The sequence below is a fragment of the Sminthopsis crassicaudata genome, chromosome 1 (genome assembly GCF_048593235.1).
Source record: "Sminthopsis crassicaudata isolate SCR6 chromosome 1, ASM4859323v1, whole genome shotgun sequence".
NCBI classification, from domain to species: Eukaryota; Metazoa; Chordata; class Mammalia; order Dasyuromorphia; family Dasyuridae; genus Sminthopsis; species Sminthopsis crassicaudata.
Window position 1 is genome coordinate 365,241,014 of NC_133617.1, and position 21,071 is coordinate 365,262,084.

The following is a 21,071-nucleotide window of genomic DNA, read 5'->3' on the forward strand; positions in this document are numbered from 1 at the left end:
GACACACACCCATATATATATATATATATATATATATATGAATACATATGCATTTATCCATATGTAAACATGTATCTAAAACAACATTAATATGGCTAACATAGGGTAGATTTCTCCCTTGGCTGAGTCTTTAACGTTGATTTTGTCTAAGATCAATGATTAGTACTTTTTTTAATCTAACAAATTCTACTCCTAATCCTTATTGTAGTGTTTCTGTACATCTCTTTATTTCCTCTCCCTGCTAACTCTTCTGTTTTGATTCTGCTCCTTAACTTGCCTAGCTATTACTTAACTTTCTCCCCACCAGTGGATCCCTCCCTTTTATTTTCTCCCCACCCTTTCCTTCCCTCTTTCTCTCATTCCCATTAATCTACACACCTTATCCCACTCCTATTAATCTAAACACCTTCTGTATCTTATCCTATTCTACCTCCTATCCTTTATCCTTTTCCCATTAATCTATACACCTTGTCTCACTACCATTACCCTACATACTCTTCTATACCCCACCTTATCCTTTATCCCTTGCCCATTGATCTAAATACCTTGTCTCAGAGCCATAAATCTACACATCCTCTGATATCTCATTTTATTCTATTCTCTTCCCCCCCTTATTTCCTTTATAGATTTTGGCAGATGATATATTCTTCATAGAATATATATGTATATGTAGCATTCTTTATTTAACCCATTCCCAATGCAAGTAGGTTTTCAGAACTATGATCCCTCCTCCCCCCTCTATCTAATGCTTCTATATAGATTTCTTCCTCTTCATCTCTTTTGCATAAGCAAACTTTTTTTTACCATTTTACCATTTCCTAGATGGTTTTAATTTTGCTTTTTGCCCCAATCTTTCTTTTGAGTCTTCAAATTACTGGCATTAATCTTAAATATAAGGTATATATTTCCATGAACAATACATTAACAATTTGTCCATGTTGAGTTCCTTGTTTCAAATCCTATCCTATTTTTTTTCATTCTTCATATTCTATTTTGTTATTTCTTGGTCTCTTATGGCTTCACTGGCTTCCCCTTGTCCAATTCTAATTTTCAAAGAATTCTTTTCTTCTTTAAGATTCTGTATCTCTTTTTCTAGTTGGATAATTTTTTTTTTCATAATCTTGGTTTTCTTGGATTTTTTTTTTTTTTTTAGTTTTTCCTTAACCTTTCTCATTTGATTTTTAAATTCTTTTTTGAGTCTTTCTATACATTCTTTCTGGGCAGAGAAGCATTTAACATTACTCTTCATATAATGGGGACTTTTTTTACTTCATTGTCCTCCTCTGAAGATGAAGCCCAGTCTTTCCTGTTCCCATAGTAAGGTTCTATGGTCAGATTATTTATTCTTTGTTCATTATTTTAAAAAAATGAGGACTATTAGTATACATACCTCTAATCCTGGGGTGGGGTGAGGGTATGCCTTTACTTTAGCTCTCCCCTCTGACCTAGAACCCCAAATCGAGAGCTACACCCTCCTGCAAGTGCATACAGCCAGCTGTGTCCCTGACCCACTGCCTCTGCACTCGCCAGCTGTGCTGGCTCCTTCTCTCCCAGGGCTGTGTCTCTGTAACACAGCTGGGCCTGGCATTCTAATCAGCTGAGATTGCCTTAATTTTCCCAGACTCAGACTCGAGACTCCCCACTATGTCAGGGAAGTGAAAGTTTCCCAGATTCCTGCTGAGGCTTCAAGCAAACCCAGCTCACCCAGGGATCCCCTCTATGTGTTTCTGCAGAGCAAAGTAGGAGGTGTTTTCACTTCACACACTTTAATCCCCTGCCTGGGGTCTTTCTTCCAGTCTTCTCCCTTTATCCCAGAAGGACCCTCCTTCTTCTCCAAGTCTTCTTTTTTTTTCACCAGTCTATGTTTTCTCTGACATACAAATTTATTCTGTTTGTGGAGGAAATCCCAAGAGCTTGAAATTTTCTGATCTATTCTACCATCCTCCTAGAATCTTCCATTATCTCTGCAATTTTTAATCTCTGAGTATTTACTGGAACACAGTGTAGATCAGGGATCCACCCTGGTTCCGGTAGGGCATATATCTCACAGATAAGATTTCAAACTGGTTTTTGCTACACTTGAAGCCAGCACTACACTCTTAATAGGTACTTAATACTTCTTAAATTGAACTGCAGAATTAAAGGGAAAGTTAATGAATATGACTTTGGTTAAGATGGTGACCATACTAAAATGGTCCTATACCAAAATACAGGGTTGCTTTCCCTCAAAACTGTGCCTCAGTTACTAAAATGAGGTTTTGACAAAAAGTTTCTTCTCTTATATCACATGTTTCTATATAACATTTATAAAATTTCATTTCCTCCTCATATTGGCACTTTCTCAATTTGGCAAATAAAATGACACGTGTGGTAGAGAATGACTCATAGCAATTAGCATTTTGGGTGGAGTCCCAGAAGAAGATAATAAATATAATAACTGAAATGTATATTGTATTTTAATATTTACAATGGTGGTGATGGTGGTGGTGGTGGTGATAATGAAAACTGGCATTTACATAGCCCTTAAAGATTTAAAGAGGATGACATCTATATTATCTTATTTGATCCTCTTGACAACTTTGAGAAGTAAGTAATGGAAGTATTATTATTTCCATTTTATAGATGATGAAATTGAGAATCAGAGGAGAAATGTAGCTTACTCATGGTTATATAATTAAATAATAAGATCATAGAGATAGAACACCAACTACCACCTTTTGTCCTGTCAGGATTGAAATACTGAGTATTATGGACAGAAGACAATGGATCCAAATACAGATGGTGCTTGAGGTCTCAGAATTATATCAAAGTCATAGTTCCTTGCTCTTTTTCTTGACAAAAAAACAAAACCAAAAACAAAAAGTAGGGCTCTGGTGAGAACTGGAAGAATACTCTTTGCTATTTCTTCTTTGAAAGTTTCCACAGAGTACTTGTCAATGACCTAATTTACCATTAGAACTAGTCAACTAGAACTGATGCCTTTAGAACTTGGTTAATTATACTATGGCCTAAATTTAACTCATTTTGCCTCAATATCATTGAAAATATATAAAATTTATTATGATTGGGAGTGATATGAGTGACTCGGAGGTATTAAGTACCTATTAAGAGTGTAGTGCCGGCTTCAAGTGTAGCAAAAACCAGTTTGAAGTCTTATCTGTGAGATATATGCCCTATGGGAACCAGGGTGGATCCCTGATCCACACAGTGTTACAGTAAATACTCAGAGATTAAAAATTGCAGAGATAATGGAAGATTCTAGGAAGATGGTAGAATAGATCAGAAAATTTCAAGCTCTTGGGATTTCTCTAATTTTAGATCTGTGAGGGATCCTAGTTAGATCTGGCATTGATCTTCTCCAAGCAGTCCTTCCAGAAGCATTAGATCCTGGATTGGTCTCTTTTCTCTAAGTGCCATGTGACTGCAGGCTCAGTTAGCGCCAGCTAAGAGATCCCCTACATCAATGAAAATAGTGGGTTATACTACGGCTTAATACGACTTTTCTTCACTTGCATATTTAAAGAGCATAGATACAGAATATCTATGGACATATATGTATAGTTTCACCTCATTAGGAAGGTGTCAAATTGCTAAGGCTCTCATTTATATTGAACTAATACTGAATCTATAACATCCACAGTTGCTCCTGAAACAAACTAACAAAGTTAAATGAAATAATGTAGGTAGAGTGTTCTACAAACCTTAAACCATCATTAGTCATTTGTGGTATCATCATCATCATCATCATTACCAGCAGCACTGGGTTTTGAAGGTGATATCTAAAGTAAATCAACTTACAAGCATTTTTACAGCTCCTCCTTCATGCCAGTCACTGTGTTAAGCACTGGGGACACAAAAACAAAGTGAAACAGTTTCTGCCTTCTGTTATATCAGATCAGGAACTACCTATAAAGGTGAGGACTGGTCAAACTCAGGGTCAATAAGAAGGAGAAAGTCGATGGGAGCAATAGGTAAACCATACAGCAGCAAAAGTTGGGGTATTTAGAAAACCCCATGATTGAGAAGTACATAGCACCTGGCTATTAAAAATAGACCCAGTATCTCAGGAGCTGTACAAACTTCCTCCTATTATACATGGGAAAATTGTGAGAGAGAGTTAGGTTGTTGATCAGACTACCAGTGTAGAAGATATGTCTAAGTAATAATGATTCCATTTTTCAATAGGTGCAAGAATTAATAAAGAAAATAGCTATTATATACCCAATTCTGATGAATAAGAGAGAACCAAGTACTGCAGTAGAGACTAGACCCAAGTTTTATTCAACTCAGATTTTTCCTTATTCCTGATTCCAAGTCCAGCACTTTTTTCATTATTAAAAAAAAATACCACATTTTGAAATTTTAAGGCATTCATGATAGAGGAGAAGGAAACCAGGCATAGTTTTGAAGAGAATAGAACAAAGCACTGAAACATTAGGCAGGATTCAATGGTTTAAAATTCTACAGGGGAAGTTAGACTAAATAGGATGGGAAATCTCTCAAGAATAAAATTCTGAAGTAGAAAATGGAGATGATTTCAATAAGGAAGAAAAGAAAGAATTATCCAAAGAGATGGATGCAGATGTACATTAAAAAGACTTGTACTGAAGATGAATTAAGGATGACTAACAGAGGATGATTGCAGAAGAGCAATAGGCTAGTAGCAGGAAGGCTAATGCAGAATGATCACAAGAAATGGTAAGAAAAGGATTTTTCTCTTCAGGAATACTGGGACAAAAAAGATTTTCAAAGAAAGAGGGGGACTACTACTTAGGGTGGGTGGGGTGATGATAACTAACAAAAAGAAAAAAGCCATTTTATTTAACTAATATTTCAGTCCTGTTTTCTTGTCAAAGGAAAGTGATTCTTGGAATTTAATGAGCAAAACAAGAGTTATTAGTAAGAAGCTGAAGCCCATTCTACAAAAGGAAATAGTAAATAACCACATAGCTATTCGTGAATTCAAACTACAAGGTTCCAGTGTATAGCAATCCATAATTCTGGAAGAAATGGTGGCAATGATGTGCATTCTATTCTTGTGGAGAATAATAGAATAGATAATTAGTATTGTTAGGTAGATTCAAAAGTTATTGAATGACTGGATCCAAATTAGTCACTAGTGACTTTGCATTTAACCTGTATTCTTTACTACAGAAATCTTTAGTCCTTTGTTATTTAACATGATGGCCAAAGGCACAATTTTTTTTCCAGATTTTTTTTTTATGTCCAGATGACTCAAAGTTAGGGAGGATAGTTAAAAGATTTAAACAGGCTATAGTGTTGGCCCAAATATAATGGTTAAATGGGGATAAATATAAAATTGGATGCTTGGGCTCAAAAAAGTTACCTTCAAGAATGAAAGATGAGTTAGGTATGGCTAGATAACTTTTCAAAAAGATTTTGGAAATTTAATGGACTAAACTAAAATTAATGTTATTCAGCAGAGGGAAATGTTCATGTCTCCCTCTTCCCTAAAAATTTTCTATTTTACTTCATTTCCTTACCATCTTATATGTCTTGGAGAGATTCCATGAGTATGACATTTATAATTGGTACATCTTCTTCCCTTCTTCTCCTACACATTTTGTAATATGGCTTCCAACTTTATCATTCCACTGAAAATGTTCTTTCCAAAGTTATTCATAATCTAATTGCCAAAACTAATGACCTTTTTTCTGTTTTTATCCTTTTTTACATCTCTTCAGTCTTTGATGCTGTTTGTCATCTTCTCCTCTCAGACATGCTGCTCTCTAGATTTTGCCGACATTGCTCTCTCCTGATTCTTATCCGATCTGTTCAATCTATTTTCAGTCTCCTTTATTAGCATTTCATCTATGTCATCCCCATTAATCATCATTACCTTCCAAGGCTCTCTATGAACCTGCTTCTCCTTTTGCTCTATTCTATCACATGAAGATCTCATCAGTTTCCATGGGTTCAATTGATATCTGATGATTTTCAGATATATACATAAAAAGATAACTATAGATAGATAATGTATATGTACCTCATATTTCTCCAAATTGTCTATTAATTCTGAAATCAGCATTGTTATAAGTTATCCAATGTCATCATCTCAGTGTTAGCCTGACTTCCTTATTTTGATTCAACCCTACATACCCAATTACTACATCTTATAGCTACCTTACAATGTCTCTCATATAAGACTTTCTCTCCACTTACATGGATATCCCAATAGAATGGGTCCTTAGCACCTCTCTTATGACTTTGTATTAGCTTTCCAATTGGTCTCCCTATATCAATCTTCACCCACACAAGTACATCCTCCACTCAATTGCCAAAGTGATTTTCCTAAGCCATGTTACTATCCACTTACTATAGTTATTCCTTCTCTAAGTATAAATAAATATTTGACACTTAAGGATATTCACAATATGGAATTTTTTTCTTTATTTAATCTTCTATACTTTATTCTTTTTTTTTTTTTTTTTTTTTTTTTTTTTTTTTTTTTACATACTTCATCTCTGTGTCTTTGCATTGCCTGTCCCCTAGGTCTAGAATGCTCTCTCTTCATCTTCACCTCTCAGTTTCCCTGGCTTTTTTTAGTCTTCACCACAAACTTTCTCTGGACTCTTTCCCAATTTCAAGAGCCACTAATGCCTTTCCTTTTTGTGATTTTTTTGTTGTTCATCATTTTTCAGTTATGTCCAACTCTTCATGATTACTTTTGGAGTTTTCTTGGCAAAGATACTGGAGCTGTTTGATATTTCCTTCTCCAATTAATTTTACAGATGAGGAAACTAGTAACTTGCCCAGAGTCATATTGTTAGTGTTTAAGGCCAGGTCTGAGCTCACAAAGAGGAAAACTCCGGACCCCATGCTCAGTATTCTATCCACTGTGCCAACTAGTTGCCTATGACTACCTTCTAACTAGTCTGTATATATCTTGTATGCACCTAATTATTTTCATGTCATCTCCTCCTTTGGAATGTGAATTCTTTAACCACAAAAGGATATTTTTGCCTCTTCTTTGGATCCCTATCACTTGGATAGGACCTGACACGTAGTAAGTATTCATTAAATGCTTACTGCTTTCTTGATTGATTGATTCTGTTAGAATAACAAAGATTGTTGCTTGGTCAAATTTTATTCCATAGCAACTCCTTTTAATTAAACACTGATAACATGGAGAGTATCAAGAAGGTTAAGGGACCACTGAACATACCAAATAATGAATGGTTGAAGACCTATGTGATTTAGGGAAGTAAAGATTTAATGGGATCAGGATAACTATTTTATCATATTTGATAGCCCTTAGAGCTTCTAGTTTTGGGGATCTAGTCTTTCTTTGTAATTAGCTATCTGCTTTGGATATACTCCATCTACCTATCTTTTGACCAACACTCTGCCCCCCCTCTAGAACTCTCTGTTACTATATTCCCACACCCCATGTACCCTATTTGACACATACTATATCAGTAACATTAGAGGAGGGAAATTAATCAAATATACCTGAGTGATACCCATCCTTCTTTGTAAATTCTATTGTCCTTGTTCACAACTTAAGTTTTTCTGTTGTGTGAGACAATCTCTGAGCATTTAAACTTTACTGGGGAGAATGAAGAAATCCTATAAAACTCTAGTAGGACTACTTCTCAATGGATCATTGATTTTTTTCTTCCCCCTATATCCTGAAAATTATCTAAATGGAGGTGTTGATGTTCCCTATCCTGTCCCTTCTAAGACCCAGTTGTATATTTATCTTTCATAAAGTTATCTGGCCTCATTCTCTCCTAATGCTTACCTTGGTCTTGAAGCTTATACCTTCTCTGGTGTGAAAGGAACACATTTTTTCATGATTTCCAATTTCTATAGAAATGTGAGGACCAGGGGAGAGAAACAGGATATTGTCTACTTTCTGGGCCACTTTTTCTCCCACGATTCAACTCTATCCAGAATGTGTCTACCACGACCTTGAAGGTGCTTGTGAAAAGTCCTCTGTGGCCATCCCAAACTGTTGAGAAGCAGAATAATGGTTCAAAGATGAAAGAGATATACAAATTAGCATATTTTAGGATCCAGCTGACTTCTCACTGCACTTTCAAAAACAAGCCTTCCCTGTAGGGAAGGAAGAGAGGTGAGTGGTGAGTGAATTCTGAGAAGCATCAGTCTAGTAGGGAGCAGGAAGCTTCCAAATAAGCATGTGCAATTCGTGTAGCAAGGCCTCCATAACAACACAATGCTATCAGTTTTATTCTCACTCACAGACTCCCCCTGGTGCTTGGATCAAGATAAGTGGAATAAAAGCCTATTGCTGGTGGATTCCTTTGCTAATCCATTTTTCTTAATGTCTTATCTTCTTTGGCAGAAATCCAGTTCCCTCTTCTCCCCCTCCCCATCAGATAGCTTCAATGGAAAGGAAATTGGCCTTGTTCTTCTTAATCCCAGATTGCAAGATTTTAGTAACGAAAGGAAATTACAAAGAAATAGAATAAGGTTCAATGTAAGGAAATATTTAATAATAATAATAATAATAATAATAATAATAATAATAATAATAATAATAATAATAATACATGCTACACCAAAATGGAATGTTTTTCCTCAGTTGGCAGTGGCTTCTCCCTTATTAGAAATTTTCAAGACAAGACAGATTATTATAAAGAAAATTACTTTTTTTCCCCTGATATATATATATATATATATATATATGTATATGTATATATATATATACATATACATATATATATATATATGTATGTATATCAAATGATTTCTAAGATCTTTCCAACTTTGAAATGTTGGGATTCTGCTATTTTATGTACACATTGCATGTCTGTGACACTTATGCCCTGGCTAATTTGTCACAGATAGGTACTTATAAAACCTAAAGGTATTTAAACCTAAAACCTAAAAGTATTTAACCTAAAACCTAAAAGTATTTAAAAATATTTAATCATCAAAGCAAAGATCCATGAAAAATCCTGACTTTGAATTCTGTGGAAATGACATTCTGTTTTACTAAGGACTCTTACTATGCTTACATTTGCAAAACTTCAATTTAAAAATTTTAGATATACAGGTGAGGGGAATATTTAAAAACTTGAATTCCTGAAAGAACCTCTCCACTGTGCAAAAATCTATGGCCCTTGTTCACTTAGCTGCCACAATTCTTTTCCATGAGATAGAAGATAAAAGATAGATAGAAGATATCGTGGGAAGTCAATAATAAACAAAGACTGCTTTTGTGGAAATCCTTGATATTCCAGGTTCATGAACAATTTGGCTCATGCAAAGTTGACTCATTAAGTTTCCTGATCAGCTGCTTGCACCTGTCTCTGAAGCTACATGTTTACATCTAGCAGACTATGACTGGTCTTCTAAGAGAACTATCTGATATAAATGTCCCACTCCAATTTACAATGTGATAATACTTTGTCCTTAAAAGCTATACCAGCTAGAAAACTTAGAGGGTCAATGGTATCACATATTAGGGAAAAAAGTTTAGATTGGATACGTTAGAAAATCCTGCAACATTCCACCTCTATATTTGCACTATAGGTGCCCATGGTAGTAATCTTTGACATCATCCTGATCCTACTCAGAAGAAAGAATCCAAAGCTGTGTTATCACACTCACCTTGGCAGTAATAACCATGTACTTTTCTGCTCAGAAAGACTGAGGAACTACAAAGTTTGCTATTGTTCACAGAGAATGGACAAGCTGATATTCTTCAGATTCATTTTCTCTCCATAGTGCCAGCAGATACAAACTGATCCAAATGGAAATTAGCTTCTGGGCCTTAGTTCATGAGTAAAAAAACACTTCTCCCTTAATATCAACATATTTAGGTAAGCAGGTCTTAGCAAAATGGAGTTATTTCTCCATAGAAATGGCAGCCAGCTTATATAGTAAATAGATTTCTAGAACTGGAATCAGGAAGAACTTTAAAACTTTCCTCAGAATCTTGGTACTTCTTGGTACTTCTATGACCCTAAACAGCCTCTATTTGCTTCAGTTTCCTCATCTGTAAAATAGAGATAATAACAGCAATTATCTGCCAGAGTTTGTGTGTGTGTGTATGTAAGATGAGATATTTGTAAAATCCTTCACAAGTCTTAAAATGCTATATAAATTAATATTAGTTAATATTGATTTCATTAATTAATATTATTGAGTTAATATTAGAGGTATAAGTATGCTTAACCTCTTGTATTTTATCATTGGCATAGAATCAGATAAAATTGGTGGGTATGTCCAATTGTAGCTGATCAGGTCAATATGAGCTCAGAATGCTCTGTCACAAGTAGAACACAAATAGTCCCTGTGAACATTTGGAGTAGCTTCTCTAACTTTGTGCATCTCATGTTTCTTCTAAACTAATTTAGTTCTGATTTTCTCATAGAGCACAGCACCTTCTGATGAGATGGTCTTTGTGCTAGTGTCTCCCATGTCATGCAATCAATTCTAAATTCTTAAGAGAGCCCTTGAGAATATTCTTATATTGCTTTTTTCTGAACAACTTACGAGCACTTGCCTTGTGTGAGTTCTCCATAAAATAATCTTTCTGATAAGTGTACAATTGACACTCAAGCAATGGGGCCAGCCCAATGGAGTTGTGCTCTCTGCAGTAGAATTTGAGTGGTTGGCAGTTTAGTTCGAGAAAGGACCTCAGTGTCTGGTATCTAATCTTGCCAAATGATCTTCATAATTTTCTTAAAGCAATTCAAATGGAAATGATTCAGTTTGCTGGCATAGTTGTAGACTATACAGGTTTCACAAGAATACAACAATGAGGTCAGCACAATGGCTCTGTAGATCTGCAGTTTAGTACTCAGTCTCCTCTCCCACACTTTTCTTCAGAGTTTCCCAGACACTGAACTAGCTCTGGCAATGCATGTATCATTCTCAATGTGGACATCCCTGGAAAGTATATTATACCAAGATAAATTAACCTTTTTATTTATTTATTTATTTTTTTTTTTTTTTTGATAAATTAACTTATCCACAGCATTCAGGATGTCACCATTTGCTGTAACTGACTGATGGTTCCACATATGAATGGTGTGATATTGGATGATGGAGCACCTGTGTTTTCTTGATGTTAATTGTTAGGTCAAAATTAGCACAAGCAGCAGAGAATTGATCCATACTTTAGTGCATTTCAGCTTCAGAGGCTGCATTGTGTGCACAGTCATCTGCCAAAAAAAATGTACCAACATTCCCTCTATTTTGATTTTGGCTTGTAGGTTTTTCAGGATGAAGAATTTACAGTCAGTGTGGTAAGTTGACTTTGATTCTATGTTTGTCCTCATTAAAGGTGTTTGATGACATGGCTGAAAACATCATGCTAAAAAGTATGGGAGCAAGCACACAGCCTTATTTCACTCCATGGGTGACTGGGAAAGCTCTAGAGCATTATTCATTATCCAGAACCCAGGCAAGCATACCTTCATGAAATTGATGTACAATACTGATGAAGTTCTCTGGGCTAATAATAATAAAAATACTCATTATTATAAAAAAGGCAAAATAAAATATTTATTCTTCAGCTGTTGCCCCCACCATTGGTTCTCCCAGTATATTGTAGTCCTTAGCACATAAGATGCTTTGAACCAAAGAGTACTAGAAATGCAATTTAAGTTTATTGTTTTCCTCATTCCCACTTGTACACCCAACATTAAAGGAGTGGGAAAGGTTCAAAATGGTCTCCACTTGATGCTTGACTCAGATATCCAGCATAACCCATTATCAGAAAAAAATCAGAAACTCTAACTCTTGACCCAGAAGTCATTCAGGAGATAGGATTTGGAGATCCAATAAAATCAGAATTTTAACTCTTTTTTTAGAAAATGGACTCAGAAAGACAGAAACTATCACAGGGAGCACTTTTTAGGGTCCTACTTTACCTCCCACATCTTCTCATCCTAGCTAGTTTATTTCCCATAGAAGAGAGTGAGTGGACACAGTGGCCAGTCATGTAAAGCAGAAGTTTGACAACATCATGTCATCATAGTACTATCCTGACCTTCACCATCCCTATTTCTGATACTAGAGAAAATCAGTAGCTCTGACAACCTTCCTTTCTGGCTTCCCTTTCCTGCAGGCCAGCTGTTTGAAAGCAGGAGTAAAGGTCTTGTGAAGTGATTAAGGCCAAGAAAAGCCTTAACCTAAGGAAAGGTAGTGTAGTCCAATGAGTAATGAGAGTTCACACCAGAGACTGATCAAGTTGAAGCAAAACTTATCAGAAATAGTAAATCTAACAATGTAGGAGAGAACTGGTAACTTTAATGATGTAGAGCTCTGGGAGTTAGCTGGGAAACCAGCACATTAAGAGAATATACTATAAAACCAAGCAATGAAATGGCAGTTTTTCTTATACAACTTCTTTTCCCAAGGCAGTATTTGAAAAAATAATAACAATAATAATAATAATATACCCCATCACCAGTGTACTCACTATTCCCCATTTCCAATATATCAATACTATTATGTTTCTAACATGCACAACAAGCATTAAAAGGAATTTTCTGGTTATTGTGGATTGGAAGGGAGACACTAGATGTAAGGAATTCAAAGTAATAAGCCTATTGAATTAGTCCAGTTGAAAATTAATATGAACTGTAGCAAGGCTGGTGGTAACCAGAATGCAAAGGAAGTTATCACTATGAAAAACAAGATAAAGGAAGAATCAAGAAGTTAGCTAAAGATTAACTATCAATGGGAATAAGAAGATGCAAGTTAAGAAGAAAACTTACATGTGATTCCAATGTTAAGCCTATTCACTAGGAAAATGCTTTATGGGATCAGAAATATATAGTTGGAAAGGGATCCTGCAGACCAGGAAAGGAAGAAAGATGGTTTTATAATCAAAATGAACAACTTAAAAACTATCTGTATAAACACATAATAATAACTAATTCTAGTCCACCTACAAGAAGGCTTCCAATGCGTGAAGTAGATCTTATAGGTTAACCTAGGTCTCCAATACATGAGATGGATCCATTTTGAAGGGAATATGTGAAGCAAAAGAGGATAATGTGCGAATAGGTTGCTTTCTGAACGCTTATGGGCAAATGGTTCATCCTCCAAATCACAAATTCACTAATGTAGTGAAATAATATGGAAGATGAATGACAAAATCAATGTTACAGAGAGATAAATTTAAACTCAATGTAAGGAATAATTATCTAACAGTTAGAGGTCACCAAAAAGAAAATGGCCTAAGTCAGATATGGTGGATTCCTCTTAGCCAGAGGTCTTTAGGTAAAGACTTCCAAATCACATTGTCCATTATGTTATTAAAAATGTTGTTCAGATGTGTGTGTGTGTGTATGACTTCCTCACCTCTCAAATTCCATGAATTTAGGGCTATAATAACATTTGATTTGAATCAGATCAATCAGTCAACAGTAGTTTATTAAGAAACCAGAGTGTGCATGGGAGGATTTGTACTTCAGGTGTGAGAGCTTGCTGAGCCCTTTTCAAGGTGCTCATCTATCTTTGTTATCCACCTGTCACTCAACTCTCACTTTTGACTCCAAGAAGCTGTAGCCTGTAGCCCCAGTACAACTTTCCCAACAGACAAGTTAAACCAGCTTGAGGGCAACTAGAAGACCTCAAAACCATTGATGAGTTAGAGGATGTTTCTCCAAAGCATATGAAGACTTTCCTCAGTGGAATGGAGTATGTGAAAAATTTGTTCCAATAGTCATGAAGGAAACTGAAGCAGGCACTGTGGAAGGCAGACTTTGTTCAGACATTAAAGACACCAAGGTCATGCACTACATTCTGAACCATCTCCAGTCATCCTGATTTTTGTGTTATTACTGGACTTCAATGATTTTGGAAGGGAGTGAGGCTGATGACTTTGTGCAATTCTGCCTCCCATAAGTCCAACTTATGTATGAATCAAGACATCACCATACTATTTTTGTTATTTTACTATGTTTTTACTATTCTATTATCTTTCTATATTATAATTTTTACTATTTTAGGTATCTTGAAGTATTATAGCAACTAGTGAGTGATAAAGCAGGATATGCTTATACACTGTAACTCTAGTAACAACTGTACTCACAGGGATCCTAAGGTTTAAAGTTGTTTTCTCCCTGGACGACTAAAGGATGCTGTGGGACTCAAGGAAGCATCAGTAGAATTCAGTAGTCCCCTGAGAAGATTTTCTTTAAAAAAAACTTCACTACTCATCTCCTGTTGTGAGGAAAGGGCTAAGATATCTTGCTTACCAGACCAGGCAGGGATTATAGCCTGTGGTCAAAATACCAAAAAAAAAGTAAAAAAAAATTTTTTGAAAGATGATTCCTCTTTGCATTGGTATATGGAATGTGCACTTTTATGGACGATATGAAATAAAGTAGACCTGAAAGATCTAGTCTTGTGAAAGAACCCAGCAAGTATCACATCTGAATAGCAACTCTGAGTCAAAGTTAGTAAATAAAGAAAACTTATCAAAATCAAAGCCATATGCACATTTTATGGAATAGCTACTGTTATTAGGAATACCATGAAGACGATTATGTTTGTCAATCAAATTCAATATAGTTAACAAGTTTGTATGCTTCCCCAAAAAGAGACTACTTGCAAAAAAAAGTCACACAATCATCATCGATTCCCACCATGATGAACTTTGCTTGATGAGTTCAAGGAAAAATTTTATGAAAACTTGAAGATATGTATCATTAACGTGCCAAAATACAGAAAGTTTATAAGTCTAGGTGACTTTAATGCAAGAGTAGGAACAGACTAATAGACATGGCTGAGAGTCCTTGGGAAGAATACTGGAAAGAGTAATAGCAATGGTCACTTAGTACTGAAGACTTGTGTGTCTCATTACCTCCTCATCACAAACACTGTTGTCCATTTATCTAAATGCGACAAAATGTCATGGGTGCACCCTTGAAGCAAGATGTGGAATTTAATACACTGCATGGCTATATCACTGTAAGGAGAAGAGACAAATAGGATATGAGTGATGAAGGTGCATCAACAGATTAGAATAACTCTCCAAGTGTGAATAGTTTATGGTTGATCTGGAGGGAAAGCTGAGTCAAAATATGGTAAAAAACAATGGATCTGGAAAGAGTAGACAATTTTCAGAGATTTGATATAGTACACCTCATTTGCATATTTTGGCCAGAACATACATAAACATCAGTATTGATCTCATGAAAATTATGAGGAAATTCAGAAACTACTAAATGAAAAATGAGAATTTCACAGGGTTCATCAGCAGAACAGTTCATGCATTTTTAAGAAAGCAATATTTAACTCCATCAAAAGTAAAATTTGAGTGAAAATTAGAGAGCTGTAATATTATTGGTTCATTAAGAAAGCAGAAGAGATTCAGCTTTAATCCAAAAGCAATAATCAAAATTACTTCTACATTGTTCTGAAAATTATTTATGGCCCCCAAACTTTTGGCACATCTTAACTACTAGTCCTATTGGAGCCATACTGATTGGTTATAAGAAGAATAGATCATCATCAACCAATGCTAAAATAATTGACTAAATTGAAGTTAACACCACCCTACCTAACTTCCAACTGAAGAAAATGTATTAAATGCCATTAGACTCTTCTTCTGTGGGAAAGTGGATAGTGTTGATTCCATTCCAGAAGAGATCTACAAATCAGTTGGTGCACTATTTATGCAAAAGATTTCTGAAATCTTACAGGCTATATGGCAAGAGAAATTTATCCGCTGGGAGATCAAAGATGCTTCTATGGTTCATTTCTATAAAGGAAAATGAAACAGGGTGTCCTGTGACAATCTCAGAGATATATCTTTCTTAGTCATTGCTGCCAAGATTCTTGCCAAAGTCCTCTTTCATCTCGAAAATGGTCATCTACATGAGAGCAATTGTGGTTGAATAAAGGGCTGAGGAATAGCAAATACAGTGTTTGCTCTGAGAAATGCCAGAAACAGAAGAGTATAACACTTACATTAACCTGACCAAATTAATGAGGGCTTGTGGAAGATCATGGCAAAATTTGATTGCCTGAAGAAATTCAGCAGTATTGTATGCCAATTTCATGGCAGCATGTTTGCACAGGTTCTGGATAAAAGATATGTTTCCAGTCATAATGGAGAAAATCAGGATTGTGTGATTATTCCTAGGCTTTTTAAATGTTTTATTTGATGTCATTAGATGTCTTTGATGAGGACAAAAATGGCATCAAGGTCAGCTGCCATATTGACCATAAACTATTTAATTTGAAAAGACTACAAGCCAAAACTAAAGAGGAGAGTTGGTACAAGATTAGAATTGTGCATTCAACACAGCCTCTGAGGCTGAGATGCAACAATATGGATAGATTCCTTGCTGATCATGTTAATTTTTTTTCCCTGACAATTAACATAAAGAAAACACAGGTTCTCCAGCAGGCAGTACCACCACACCAGCCATATAACAAATAGTGAAATTTTGAATGTTATGGGTAAATTCACTTACCTTGACGGTATGCTTTCCAGAGAATTCCACATATATGATGAGGTTGATGCACACAATGTCAAAGGTAGCCTAGGATTTTGTAGACTCTGAAAAAAAAGTGTAGGAGAGAAGAGATAATAGGCTACTTATGAAACTGGGGGTCTACAGAGACCTTGTGTTTACTTCATTGTTGTATGCCTGTGGAATCTTGACAATTTACCACAACTATGTCAGAAAATTGAGTAGTTTGAATTTGATTTGTCTTAGAAAGATTCTGAAGATTACCTACAAAATAATGTACTGAATTACATAGGTAATAGCCCTCCCTCAAGCTGAAGTGCCAAGTTTTCAAATTCTATTAAAAAGTGAACAACTCCAACAGGCTGCCCTTGTTGTTGGAATGCCAAACAAATGTTTATCTAAATGACTATTTTATGGAAACTTCACACAAGATAAGTACTCACACAGAGGCTAGAAGAAAGCTCTCTGAACAAAGTAGAATCACAATAGCACAAAGATAAAAACATTAGATGTACAAATCTAGAGATATCTCCATCTCAAATGTTCAAACAAGCTATTTGTGCTCAACCTATGATAAAGCCTTTTTAGGTTTATATTGGCTTGATCAAACACAATTAAACACACATTGACCCCAAGATTGTGATGTTATTTTAGCCCTATTCAAATAGGAAAGATAGACAACCAACAATTAAGAAATCAATTGTCAAGCACAAATATAAAGAATGAAACAATTCCTACAAACCTAGGTGCAATTTGTTCTATAACTCTGAATGTCTGTTCTTCAAGATATGCTTATACCTCTTAAGCAAATCATGTGACTTAAGTTTTCAGTTTTCCGACGTATAAAATGTTCATGTTAGATTATATGACCTAGCTAAATAGTATAATACAAGGGCAATAAAGGAGAATTTGAAAGTGCAAGACAAAATTAGAGTTACTAGTGTAGCAAGATGCCTGAGGAGAAGGAAGGGATAAGTGCAGCCACATGGGTGGAACAGTTACACTTAGAGAAGAGGAAGGAGATTAATTTTATTCTAAGATAGAAAGGAAGAGAAAATTGATGAGGATACAGAGAAATGTTCAGGTAAAGGGGAAAGGGTGGCAACAGAGATGTCATGCTTGCCTTATTGAGTAGAGAAATGAGGAAATGCAGGGAAAATAGCAGAAATCAGGCTCTGAGAATCTTTCCAGTGACCTGCTCTGGTCTGCAAAAAAAGGAAAAGCAAGCTATTTTGTGGACTACCCACCTACAGGCCCCTCTGGGCCTTCCCTATTTCTATATACTTTTTTGCCATCATGTATACTTGTTTGGAATCAAATTGCAAAGTTCAAGAAAAGATCAAACCCTTGCCAAACCCAGAAAATCAGTCATCATGGTTTAACATTTGCCTCTATGGTCCACAATCCAGCATTACTGATTTTAAAAGGGAGAGTAAAGATGGACTGGACAGTCTTGCATGTCTTTACCTCCTGGGGAAAACCCCAGCATATAAATTCTGTTTAAATCCCTTGTGCCTTTCCAATGTGGTTTGGAAACATTTACGCATCCCAGATAGGTATGTAAATTGGGGAATTACATCACATTACACACAGATGTAAACTTCATCAGCTTTGGGGCCGCCCTCAATTTTCCCCTTTCCACAAGGGAGTGTTGCCAAGGAACTTCTGACAAGCAAAGAGGGCCATGGGCCTTAAAGGGGAAATGCCGCTCCCTCTCCTGCTTCCCTTTGCCAACAAATTAGACGAGAGCCATATGTAGGCACTATGTTCAGTTCCAGCCCATTTCAGATGTCAGCATCTCAGATGCCAATGAGGTTAGCTAGCCCATTTCCCGATAGCCAGTGGCTTCTGAAATATAATATCATAGTAATGAGGTACCACACCAAAATGTAAAAGGAAAAAATTAAGATTGCAATTATAAATATAGATAGTGTTAACAGCAAAATGAGTGACAGATTTGGAAACAAAGGACATAGATTTAAATCATGACTTCCATTTATTTTCTTGAAAAATTTACTCATCCCCTGTGAGTTTTATTTTTATTACAAAAAAGAGGATCTTATACTACTCTGTCTAGATCAAAAACTATGATCTTATATTTCTTTTTTTTAACCAAGTCTGTGATCTCATCAGTTTAGGGACTATGTAGATGAAATTTCCTCTCTCAATGCAGATCAATTCCTTCTCTGCTCCTAATATTGTTACAGGATTTTCTGGAGTCCTACGAGATTAAGTAATCTAGGGTCATACAGCCAATAGATGTCAGAGACAGTACTGGAAATCCTGATAGGCTTCCCTCCAACCCCAGCTCTCTATTATCTAATACTGCCTCTGATGAAGGCAAACCACTCATCAAAGCTTTCACCTCTGTTATCTCATTTGATTCTCATGACAATCTCTAAGATATTATTGTTGTCAAGTATAGATGGAGAAACTGGATCCCAGGGAAATGAAGTGTTTTCTCAAAGTTAAGGGTAGCAAGGTAGTAAGTAGACAGAGCACCTAGCCTAGAGTCAGGAAAACTCATATTTCTGAATCCAAATCTGGCTTCAGGCATTTAGGAGTTGTGTTACTCTGGGCAAATCACTTAACTGTATTTACCTCAATTTCCTCATCTGTCATATGAATGGAAGGAAATGGCAAACCATTCCACTATCTTTGCTAAGAAAACCCCAAATGGAATTGCAAAGTCAGACATGACTAAAAATGATAACAACAAAATATATCAAGATGATATAGGGGAGAGGTGGCTGAAGTTGGAGTCACAAAGTCTTGAGTTCAATCCTTTCTCAGACATTTTCAAACTGCATGTAAGTCTGCCTTGTTTTCATTATTTATAAAATGAGATTAACAATAACACCTATTTCCTGAGGATTGAAAAGGACTTTAAGCACTTTGCAAATATAAATGCTATTGTTATTGTTATTATTGTTAAAAACTAATTACTGCAACCTCAACTTTATGGTTTCCTAATGTGTTGATGAAGTAAGATTAATTTCCGAATTTAAAAAAAGAAAAAGAAAAAAATCCTCCTGAGGAAGTTGAAGTCCTCTACCTAGAATTCAGGATCTTTCACAATTTGCTGTTACATGGCATTCTACTCTGACTTGATAGATTCTATTTTATATATTTTACTCTCTAGCTAAAGTGAACTACTCTAATTCTACTAAACATGGTCCACACTTATATGAAATGTTCTCCATCCTTCATTGAGTTTTTACCCTTTCTTTGAAATCTGGCTCAAAACTATGCCCATTACACATCTATCCCTGACATTCATTGTTGGTATTCATCCCCCTTTCAGACATTACATAGTGCTTTATAGATTTTTGATTACTTATCATATAATATGTTATATCATAATCATCTGTCCTTATATCTTTTACCCATTTAGGCTTAAAGATCCATGATGTCAGCACAGTAACCTTTGGATCTCTGTCAATAATGTGGTGCTCTATATAACATAATGTAAGCTTAATATAAATGTTTCTTGAGTGAATATATGTATACAATCTCTCTTGTTCTGCCTAGCCCTCACCTCACTTTTCTTCCTCCCACTTTACAGAGCAGCACTTTTTGGTCTAACTCCAGACCTGAAAGGAAGGTATGCAACAAAAAATAAGATATCACAGCTTCAGATTCAAGGTCATAAGGTCAGAGAGATGAGAAGATGAAAAAGCAACAGGCTAGCTTTTGTCACGGGCCTTTTTATATAAGGTCACCCCGATGCTGGGGGATGAGTTAATCATGGTGAATACTCAAAAGTCCATGTGAGTGATAACAATTGAACAGAAAAGCATTGGTCTTGGACAGTTTCTGTCATGACTGCAAATGGCCCCAAGTCACAAATTCTTCAATTTTCCTTAAAAGATTGACCTTACTAGATATGTAAGTTGAACTTCAGTTGCAAACCAGGGTGTATAGTCTACATTTATTTGTCTAATTGAAGAAAAAGGTTTGTATAGACCAAATTTAAACTTCAGCCATTTGCAACAAACAACATTTTTGCCACCTGCCTTCCTTTGTATGGCAATTCTGAGTACCTCAGCTTTTGATCCCTTTATCCACTGCAATCAAAACAATACTATGATAGCTTCTGGAAAAATGTATTTTAATTTTCTCCCTTAATTTACCATTTCTGAGACTGGAATAAAATACCTTTACTTGGTATATGGTGACTCCTTATTAGAAGGTAGGGTCTTGAGAACAAAGACTGTTGCCTTTCTATTTGTATCCCCAGTGTTTAGCACAATGGTTAACAAATAGCAAGCACCTATTGCTTCTCTTTCATAAGCAAACTTGTGCATTTTCTAGAAAGCCTATACGTCCCTCCTTGAACACAAGAAAAGTGAAATATGCTATATACAAAGTATTGGCAATGTGATGGGATGACCACTTATAAGTGACTTTGCTGTTCTTAGTAGTATAATCATCCACAACTACTCTGAAGGACTTAGAAATCCTATCTATACCTAGAAAAGGAACTGACTGTGACAGAATACAGTTTGAAGGATTCTCTCTTTCTTTTTCTATTTTTCTTCTTTTTAATTTAATTTTTTGAGGGTTTTTATGTCATTAGGGTAGAAGATCTATGTTTTGTTTCACATTTTCTTTTTTATGGAAATGTTCTGCATGACT

At 35.6% G+C, this 21,071-nt stretch overlaps 1 long non-coding RNA gene across 1 annotated transcript; it reads left to right on the top strand.

Annotated features, from left to right (window-relative positions):
* Nucleotides 1–6,910: 6,910 nt before the first annotated feature.
* Nucleotides 6,911–20,601, top strand: LOC141554325 (uncharacterized). The gene is made up of 4 exons (XR_012485838.1): nucleotides 6,911–7,027; nucleotides 11,211–11,243; nucleotides 19,828–19,901; nucleotides 19,999–20,601. It is a non-coding gene; the product is annotated as an uncharacterized LOC141554325 (long non-coding RNA).
* The last annotated feature ends 470 nt before the right edge of the window (nucleotides 20,602–21,071 follow it).